Source organism: Eulemur rufifrons, chromosome 6 (assembly GCF_041146395.1).
Source record: "Eulemur rufifrons isolate Redbay chromosome 6, OSU_ERuf_1, whole genome shotgun sequence".
Classification (NCBI taxonomy): domain Eukaryota; kingdom Metazoa; phylum Chordata; class Mammalia; order Primates; family Lemuridae; genus Eulemur; species Eulemur rufifrons.
In genome coordinates this window covers 50,618,797-50,629,145 of record NC_090988.1, presented here as the reverse complement: position 1 = coordinate 50,629,145, position 10,349 = coordinate 50,618,797, and the positions used below count along the sequence as shown (strand labels likewise).

Below are 10,349 nucleotides of genomic sequence, written 5' to 3'. Positions count from 1 at the left end.
GGAGGCGCGCCCGCCTTACGAGGTCCTCTCCACAGCCACCGGCCGTGGCCCGGCGGGCTCACGGCACGAGCTGCGTGCCCCGGTCGCCGGCGGTCCCGCAGCCTCCGTCTCGGCCCGACGCCCTGCGGAGCAGCCGGCTCTCGCGTGCTGCCCCGGGGATGCTCCCCTACGGCGGGCAGGGCCCGGGTGGGACCCAGGGAGGGCCGAGGCTAGACCACGCACGGAAGGGCAGGCACCTGGCAGCCTGGCCCCGCCGCCTCCCGGCGCTGGCCCCGCATGCGCGCAGCCCGGCCCGCCCGCCCCGCGGAGGCCACGCCTCCGGCTCCGAATGGGCGGGGGCCGCGGGGCGGGGCCGGGCCGGCCGAACCCGGGGAATCCGAGCCCGAGCCCCCGCCCCAGGCCAGCCCCGGCTGGATCTCCGGCCCGAGCCCGAGGCCGGCGCAGCCTCCGCACCAGCGCCCGCGCGGGGCCCCGCATCCCGGGAGCGCAGCTCGGCCCGCGGCGGCGCGGCAGGTAGGAGGCGCGGCGCGGAGGGAGGCGTGTGCGAGCGCGCGCGTTTGTGTGTGTGTTCCGAGCTGCGGGCGCGGATGCGACGCGTCCCTGTGCGTGCCCCGCGAGCTCGGATCTGTGTCGGGGGCTGTGCATCCCGGCCGGTCGTAGGGGTGGGGAAGGAAGTGAGCAGGCCTAGGGGGCGGGGGCCGCCAGGATCCGCCCGGGCCCCCGGGGCTCGTCCCCACCCCCACCCCCCAGCGAGGGGTCTTTTCCACCTCCCCCTGCTAGTTCCGGAGTCGTTTTCCTAGTGCTTACGCGGCGGGCTGCGCTGGACACTCGGGATTTGACTGTCCCTTCCCCTCCTCTTACAATTCTCCTTTACTGTGCCCCCCTGGACCCTCCGCCCAATCATCCCCCAACCCCTTCTGGGTCCCCTACCCCAGGCTTAGGGGAGCTGCCGGGCCGAGGCCCCAGCTGTCAGAGCCTGTTCCCCTTCCTAGCCCTGCTCCCCAGGTGAATGGGGGCCTTTCTCCTTGGCTGCAGGCGTGTGGGGGCGGGGGACCTGGGAGAGAAGGCATCTTTGCCTTCTCTGATCCTGCCCGCCTTCCCTCCCCCATCCCTCAGGGTCAGGGGTCTCGAGACCGGCCCAGGGGACCCGAGGTGAAGTAGGACAGAAGATCATTAACAGGTGCCAGGTTCTCTCCTGGCTTCTTGCCACGTGTTGGGATTCAGCCCCAGACCCCACACAGACGAGGAGAGTGGGGCACGGAGAGGTGAGGTGAGCTGCCCTCTCAGGACTGCTGAGCCGGAATTTGACGTGGGGGCCACCTGGCTCTCGAGCCAGAGCCTCTTCCTGCGCAGGCTGGAGGGAGAGGAGTGCTAAGGGCAGCTGTCCCCGGGCTTCTAGGCAGGGGTCTGGGCAGCCACTTGGAAGAGATGGGTTTAATGGTGAGGCTCAGCCAACACTCTGAGTGTGAGGCCTCCTGGGGGAACCACTGTGTTCTGCCAGGATAGATACCTGGCAGGTCCTCGGGCTGGTCCTTGCCCCTGTCCCCAGAGTCCTGAGGTGTGGGTGGCGGGGGGAGGCCCTGCTGCCTTCCCCTGCTGAGGACCTGGGCCGGGTAGGGTGGGCCCAGCAGCTGCTGCTGTGGGGGGAGGGGTGGTTTGCCCTGAGGAGCCTCTCCTCTGCTTTGGGACTTATGGGTCGACAGATAATTCCCCACCCAAGCACTAGGACCCAGGACTGATCCTTGCTGGGGGTTGGGTCTCAAAGAAATCACCAAGCAGAAGAGAAACGGCAGGGCACTGCAGGCCCAGGGCTTAGCGTGGGTAAAGGCTTGGTGTGAAAATGGGTGCTAGTCCAGTGGGTGGGGAATTAAGTGGGTCGGAAGTGTGTCTGAGAGGGTTGTCTCGGCTGCTCTTGAGGCCTGTGAGGAGGCCACTGCTGGGAGAGCCCCTCCCCTCTGCCCTCCCCAGCTGCCCACCCAGGATAGGCCTGGGGGGTGGTGGGCTGATAAGGGCTCCAGAGCAGGGGTGAGGTGGGTGGGAAGTGCCAGGGGCTGCACAGGGCCCCAGCACTGGGGAAGGGGGTGTGGGGTGCATTCAGTGGGGACCAGCGCTGGGGGTGGAGCAGGTCTGAGGGAAGTTGAGGAGGTGAGGGTTGAACAAGGTGGCCGTGAGATGCCTGTGGGCTTTTGGGAGTGACATCCAGGACACTGCTCCAGGCCAGTGCTGTCTCTGGCTGCCCCTGCCTTCCCTGCAGGCTTTCAGGACAGCCCTGAAGCCCTGGGCCCCAAATAGGAGCCCTCTGCAGGCCCAGGGGGAACATAGCAAGGCCCCTCTCTACCACCTCTCCTACCTGCCTGCCTGGCCTTGAGGCAGGGAACTTCCCCTTTCTGTCTCAGTTTTCTGGAGTGTGGAATGGGTATAGACGCTGCCTAATCACAGGCATTGGGGGAGGGTGATGATTAAGTTAGATGGTGTCCCTGAAAGCACTTTTCTAAGTACATGGTGTTTGATAGCCATTATTATTCATAGTAATTAACGATCAACATCACTTAGTTCCTTCCCTGGGGAAGGAGGGCTGACTTAGGGAGAAGAAGGGTGGAAGGGAATGGGGTCCCTCTTGGCTTTAGTGGGCGAGGGGAACTGCTGACTCCCTCAGTCCCCTCATGGGAGCGTCTCTGTCCACCTGATCAAGTCCCCTGGGGAGAGGCAGGGGCTGGGCAGCGTAGGGCACCCCGGAGTGTGCCTCGGGAGGTTGTGCGGAAAGCCTGGCAGCGGGCCCTGGGTCCCCCCAGCTGTGGCGGGCAGGGTCTACGGCCCCCTCCCAGGCAGCTCTGTCTGCAGCTGGGCTCCTCACCGCATCCCCTCCCCCATCCATTCGGGCACTGTGAGTGCCTTTGGAGCCCCTCCCGGCCACCCCTCAAGTCCCCCAGAGACCTCCTCTGCCCCTTCATCTCTTAGCCTGCGTGGTCCCCCGGGCTTGGCCTTCCGGGCCCACCCCGACCTCTGCAGCCCCTTCTCTGGGTGGTTGGGGACACCCCGGGACTGCCTCACTTCGTTTAGGCATTAGGCAGAGCTGCCGGCTTCCCTTTGGCCTCGGGCCTTGCCTTTCCCTGATCACCAAGGGCAAAGTGGGCCAAGTCCCTTTGGGGTTCAAAGCAGGATGTCTTAGGATGCCAGCCCTTAGGCTTGGGCATGGAAGTAGTGGATGGGTGTGTTTGCCGGCCTGTAATGCCCATTGTCATTGTTCAGACGGGTGTTTCTAGGGCCCCTGGCTCTCCCAGGGCCGGGGTAGAGGTGTGGAGTGGCCAAGGCCGGGTGGCCTCCCCTTCTGAAGATCCTTAATCATTTCTGCCACAGTGGGGCATGTGGTCAGCTGTGGGGAAGGGGCTGGTGGCCAGAGCAGACCAAAGCCCATCCACTGGTGCCCAGCTGACCTTCACTGTCAGGTGTGCCCCGGGCGATGGTGGACAGAGACTGAGAGCCTACAGCCCCATCTGCCTGCCTTGCCCAGCCAGCCCCCGCCGGGGGCCCTCCCTGCTGTGTCACCTCTCCTGCCAGTCCTGGTGAGGTGGGGCCCAAGTGATTTGTTACTAGTAACAGTAACGGAGACACTGAAGTGTGGGTGACTTTGTTGTCCGCTGGCACTGTTCAAAGTGGGATAACTTCATCCCCACTCCCTGGCTTCCCTGAGCAGGAGAGAGGGGTGGGCTTCGTTACCCCCTGCCCCCCACTGTTCTTTAAGAACAGTATTTGTTTCCTATCACTGCTGTGACAAATTACCGCAAACTTGGTGGCCGAAAGCGACACAAATTTATTCTCTGACGGTTTTAGAGGTCAGAAGTGCAACATGAGTCTCATGGGGCTACAGTCCAGGCTGGGTCCTTCCGTGGGCTCTAGGGGACACTGTTCCTGGTCTCTCCCGGCCTCTGGCGGAGGCCACGCCTGTGCCCGCACCACCCCAGCCTGCACCTCCCTTGCCTTACAGCCTTTTCCTCCTCCACAGTCAAGTCTCGCTCTGCTTCCCTCTGGTAAGGACACTTGTGACCACATTTAGGGCCCACCCGCATAATCCAGGATAATCTCCCCATCTCTCAAGATCCTTAATCATATCTGAGAGTCCCTTGAGCCATATACGGTAACACCCATAGGTCCTAGGGGCTCCATCGTGGATATCTTGGGGGCCATTATTCAGCCTCCCACAGGGACCAACTGCAGTGTCATTGCAGGCACCCAGGTGCCCACAGCTGGCCTCCCCGAGTCACAGCCCTTGTTACTCCATGAGGTCACTCTCCTTGTCTATCTAACCCCCAGCCTGGGAGCCTTGCCGACGGGGCCCAGGGCTCTGCACCTCTGGCCCCAGTGCCCAGCCCGAGCCCATGGTAGCCAGATATCGGGGATGTCTGGAAGAAGGGAATGTGCTGGGTGGCGTGTCCCATGGCTGCCCCAGTGACTAGACCCCGTCCTGCATTTGGCCCTTCAGGGCGGAGTGCAGCTCACTCCAGATACTCATCAATAAACCCAGGCCCTGTGGGTCATATGCTTCTCACCATCACCCTACGAGGGTGGCGCCCCAGGGGGTCCCTCTTGGCAGATGAGAACACCAAGCCTATGGAGGCCAAGTCCTGCCCGGAGCAGAGGTGTGTGGGGTCAGGTGGGCAGGTTGGGCCAGTGGAGCATAAGAGACCCTCATTTCACAGACGAGTGATCTGAGGTACGGAGAGGCTACTGCTTTGATGCTCGTCTCCTGGTCTGAGGATGGGCACGTGGGCAGGACATCTCTTGCCCAGCCTGACACTCTGAGGCTCTGATTTGCCCTCCCCCTGGGCAAGGGGAGGAGGCCTTGGCATTCGAGGCTGCCATGGTCAGGCACAGGACACAGCTCAGAGCAGTGCGTGGGGCTTGCCCGGAGACGTGGGCTGCCATCCTAGCAGGTCAGGATGCCATCCTGCCAGACCAGGCCCTGCGGGGCCTGCTTCTCTCTGGGGCCGTCTCTACAGCTCCCTCTCCTTCGCCAGGCTGCCCTCTAGGGCACAGCCCCACCTGGCTCCTCGCTGCCCCCTGGGCCAGGCACAGAGCAGGTGCGGGTGAAGGTTGGATGGGTCGGGGGGGATGAACACTGAGCTCATGAGCAGGTGTCTTTGCCTGAGGGTGGTGGCCAGGCAGAGCAGGACTTTGACATGGGACAGGTTCCTGCCTCTGCCCAGAGCATCCTCTTCCCCCTCTGAGCCTTCCCATCTGTGCCATGGGAACAACACAGCTCGTTTCTGAGGTTGTGCAAGAGCTTGAGCTGAGCAATGGCACCTCAGTTTCCCAGTCTGAGAAACGGGCACCATCTCACTGGTTTTCAAACCTTGAGTCTTGAGGGGCAGGTGGTACTAGGGTACAGACTGCCCGAGCAGGAAGTGGGGAAAGAGGCTGTCCTAGTGACAAACGCGCCAGACGGGAAAGAGCAAGTGGTGCTCCTCCCCTTGCCATCAGGGTGACAGCCTGCAGGCCAGAGAGGGCAGAGGCTTGCCTGGGGTCACACAGTGTAGTGAGGCAGAGGTGGCGTAAATGACTTGATCAAGTCTCATTTTGTCAGGTTGTCTCCCTGTGGGGGAGTGGGAGGGCACACATCCCCCGCCTCACCTGGGTGAGAGAGGAAGCCCTTGTCGGGGGTGCCTGGCCTCACCTGCTGCTCTCAGCACCCTCTCCGCAGGGCCTCTCGCTGGGCTGGGAGCCCCGAGGTTGGGGGCCACTGCCCGGGGTTGCCCAGGACTGAGGGGTTCCCCGGGATGTGGCTCTTTCAGTGCTGAAACCATGCTGAGCTGGTCACCTGAGGCTGAGCCTGTGCCAGCCCCCTGCCCAGGGAAGCCCCCGTCTCCAGGAGTGTGGCCAGGCTCTCAGCTTCCTCCTGTCCCTGCCAGAGGCCCGCAGGAACCCATGAGCCGAAACAGCCCTTTTGGAGGTTCTTTTCCTGCGCAGGCTCCGCTTACAGACACTTCCCAGCTCCCCCTCCTCCCGCCGCCCTGGGCAGGGCCCAGCTCCCACTTGAGGAACAGCTGTGGGGTCAGGCCTATGACTCAGTCAGGGCTGCGCAGAGCCAGGCCCAGAGGCCAGCTTTTTCCTTGTACACACTGTGGGGACATCAGAGCTCCAGGACCACTGTCCCCTGGGCCAGCTAGAGACCCCGTGCCGTGCATGCGGCTGGCCCTGCCCTCCAGGCCCTCCGCATCTCTAGCAGGGAGCAACCTGGCGGGGCTTAGGTGTTAGGAGGATCACCCTGCAGCTGGGTGGAGGATGGATTGGACACGGACAGAAGCGATAAGGGCAGGGAGGGGAGGAGGAAGACAGGATTTCCCAGCCCTGGTGCCAGCTTGCCTGGCGTTAGCTGGAGTGACTCACTGGGCCGGGCCGCCTTCACCTTGGTGCCAGAACCCAGGAGCCTGGAACCCTGGGTGGCCCAGGAGCTGGAGCCTGCGCTGGGCCCGAGCCACTGTCCTTCCAGGTGCACGTTCTCCCCATCCTGCCATCCATTCCTAGGTACACCGGACGTGGAGAGTGGGGGCACATCCACGAGGGGACAGAGACACACGTTAAGCATCTTATTAGAATAGTGGCTTGTGGAGCAGGTAGAGGAGGGCAGTGGTGTGGGACAGAAGGGAAGAAATACATAAACAAAAACAAAAGCACAGATAACCCGTCAGTCACCGAACTGACGCACTGCCTGCCCTTCCCGGCCCCTCCTCTGGCACCTGGCCTCCCCGCCCTGGCTCAGGCCATGGCACTCCCTGGCCTGGGTCACTGTGTCAGCTTCTGACCTTCAGTCTCACCCCTGGCTCCCCTGGGCCCCAGTATGAGCAGGTGTCCCTCAGCCTGGCATCCCCAGCCCTGCAGAACTGGTCCTGCCAACTCCCCCAGGCTCTGCCTGCCGCATGCTCTCCCCCTTCCTCGTCCCTCCTGCACCCTGCCCTGCACACCCCTCAGGCTCCATCTTGAAGAGCCACCATTCTCCCCACCCCATACCTGCCCTATAACCTGCCTCACTCCTGGGAGCACTGACCTTAGAGTGTTTGTCACGCTGTGCCACTGCCTTGAGGGTCCGGCCGCATCCTTGTCAGCCAGCTCAGGGCCAGCCCAGCATGGGTGTCGGCAAAGGCATGCAAGCTGGAGTGGACTGTAGCCCCCGGACGCTGAAGGCACAGCTGTCCCGCCCTTCCCTGTTCATATGGCAACGGGTGGCAGAGAGGGGCCCTGTCATGCCTTGAGTGGGGGGGTAATAGGAGGTTGAGGAGAGGGGGACGGGGGGCCTGGATTGCCAGGGTGTGGGTGAGGTCACATTGGCTCCTTCAGCCCACACTGGGTGACACCCACTCTCCCAGGCCTGGGCCATGCCCCGGGCACCACTGTGGGGTGTGGGGAAGTGGGCACAGAGGAGGCCCCCAGCAGGCATTCCTGCATTCCCCCTCTCAGCCCCTCCACTGGTTGGCCGCCAGGTAGAGCTGAGCCCCCCTCCCACACAGCCCACCGAGCCTGCCTGTGCAAGTGCTGTGGCCTGCCTTTGGGCATTTCTGCTCTAGTCTCGTCCTTTTCTGGTCCATTCTCCATGTGGCAGCCAGATGGAGCTCCCTGCGACAGCCGTGACCGAGTCCCTCCCCAGCTCAGCACCCTTCCACAGCTCCCCATCACCTTAGGGTGAAGCCAGACCCCTGTGCCTGGCATTCCAGGACCCAGGCTGGGATCCTCTGTGGCCTCCTCCGCCATCCCTGTGCCTCGCCCCTCCGAGTCGGCTCATTTCCTTTCCCCGGGTGCCCTGCCCACCCTCCTCAGGGCCAGGAATGTCTCCTGGCAGTGGTCTCAGGCTGGCGCCCCCTTCTCAGGTGCAGAGGAAACTTGGAGGTGTATACTTGCGGCATCAGGGCACCACCCACCCGTGGGACCCTCTCATGGCCCTGAGCACTCCAAGTGTTCAAATCCACAAGTGTCCTGAGAGAGAGAGAGGAGGAGACAGGATCAGAGAGGTAGAGACTTGCAGGAGGTCACACAGCCTGTGCGTGGCAAGGTGCTCTGACCCGGTCTGGGGTACCTTCCTGCCCTGCCTCCCCCGCTCCCCGGGTCATCCCACCTAGGTACGTGGTGTCCAGCTGGACAGGGCCAGAGCTGTGAAGGGCCCAGATCTGGGGGGACCTGGGCCACCAAATTCAGCCAGCCCTTCTGTCCAGGGCCACTGTGCTGGCTTTTTTTGTTTAACTGCCTGTTGAAGTATAAGTGATCTATAGAAAGTGCATAAGTCACAGGCCTACGGCTCAGTGGATTTCCAGTGTGACCACACCTGTGTCACCACACCCACATCAGGAAATGGTTTTACTGGAGCCCCAGAAGCCCCCACCCACCAGTCACAACTCCTAAGGTAGCCACTGTCCTGCTTTCTTTTCACTGTAGATGACTTATGCTTGTTTTTCTTTTTTTATTGAATTTTTAATTGGTAAAATGTATATATTTATCATATACAACATAATATTTTGAAATATGTGTACATTGTGGATATTGATCTAATTAACACATGCTTATCATTTTTTGTGGTGAGAACACTCAAAATCTACTCTCAGCAATCTTCAAGAATATGAAACATTGGTATTAACTATAGTTACTATGTTGCACAATAGATCTCTTGAACTTATTCTTCCTAAGTGAAATTTTGTATCCTTTGACCAACATCTCCCCAAGCTCCTGCTGCACCTCCATCAATGAGGTGACATCTCATTTTGGTTTTGATTTTTTTTTTTTTTTTTTGAGACAGAGTGTCTAACTGTCATCCCGGCTAGAATGCAGCGGCATCATCATAGCTCACTGCAACCTCAGACTCCTGGGCTCAAGTGATTCTCCTGCGTCAGCCTCATGAATAGCTGGGACTACAGGCGTGCACCACCACACCCGGCTAATTTTTTCTATTTTTAGTAGAGACAGGGTCTCGCTCTTGCACAGGCTGGTCTTGAACTCCTGACCTCAAGCAATCCTCCCACCTTGGCCTCCCAGAGTGCTAGGATTACAGGCGTGAGCCACCGCGCCCGGCCCTTGGTTTTCATTTTGCTGATGATTAGAGACGTAGAACATTTTTTCATATGCCTGTTGATTATTTTTAATGTCTTCTTTTGAGAAATGTCTATTCTCAAAATGCTTCATCCATTTTTTAATTGAGTTAATTTGTTTTGTTGCTGTTGAATTATTTGAGTTTGTTATATATTTTAGATATTAACCCCTTATCAGATACATGGTTTGCAAATATTTTCTCCCATTCTGTAGGTTGTCTCTTCATGCTATTGTTTCCTCTGCTGTGCAGAAGCTTTTTAGTTCGGTGTAGTCCTATTTGTCTATTTTTACTTTTGTTGCCTTTGCTTTTGGGGTCATATCAAAAAAATCATTGCCCAGACCAATGTCATCAAGCTTTTCCTCTGCATTTTCTTCTAGTAGTTTGATACTTTCAGGTGTTATGTTTAAGTCTTTAATCCACTTTGATTTGAATTTTGCATATGGTGTGAGATAGGATCTGATTTCGTTCTTCTGCATGTGGATATCTAGTTTTTTCGACATGCTTTATTGAAGAGACTGTCCTTTCCCCTGTGTGTGTTCTTGGCACCTTTGTCAAAAATCAATTGACTGTAAATTTGTGGATTTATTTCTGGGCTCTCTATTCTGTTCCACTGGTCTATGTGTCTGTTTTTATGCCAGTAAAACTATACTCTAACTGTAGTATACTATACTATATAGTATAGTTTTGGTTATTATAACTCTGTAGTATATTTTGAAGTCAGGTAGGCGGATGCCTCCAGCTTTGTTCTTTTTTTATTCAAGATTGCTTTTGACTGTACCGGGTCTTTTGATATTCCATATGAACTTTAGGATTTTAAAAAATTTCTGTGAAAAGTGTCATCGGAAATTTGATAGGGATTGCATTGATTCTGTAGATTTCTCTGGGTAGTATGGACATTTTAGCAATATTACTTCCTCTGATCCATGTATGTGGGACGTCTTTCCATTTGTGTCATCTTCAGTTTCTTTCAGCAATGTTTTATAGTTTTCAGTGTGCAGATCTCTCACTTCCTTGGTTAAATTTATTCCTAAATATTTTATTTTTTGGTAGTTATTGTAAATGGGATTGTTCTCTTGATTTCTTTTTCAAATAGTTTGTTGTTAGTGTATAGAAGTGCTACTGATTTCTGTGGATTCCTTCTATGCCTAATTTTTTGAGAATTTTTATCATGAACAGTGCTGAGTTTTGTCGTATGCTTTTTCTGAATCTAATGAGATGAGCATGTGGCTTTTGTTCTTCATTCTGTTAATGTGATGTATTTATTGATTTGCATGTGTTG

The 10,349-nt window shown here is 57.9% G+C and overlaps 1 protein-coding gene across 1 annotated transcript in view; it reads left to right on the top strand.

The window, feature by feature from the left end:
- Positions 1-429: 429 nt before the first annotated feature.
- The window catches only part of CAPN5 (calpain 5), a 51,940-nt gene continuing 42,020 nt past the window's right edge, over positions 430-10,349 (top strand). The window contains exon 1 of the mRNA XM_069470987.1: positions 430-513. The gene's annotated coding sequence lies outside the window, so the exon portion shown is untranslated. The remainder of the gene's footprint in view (positions 514-10,349) is intronic.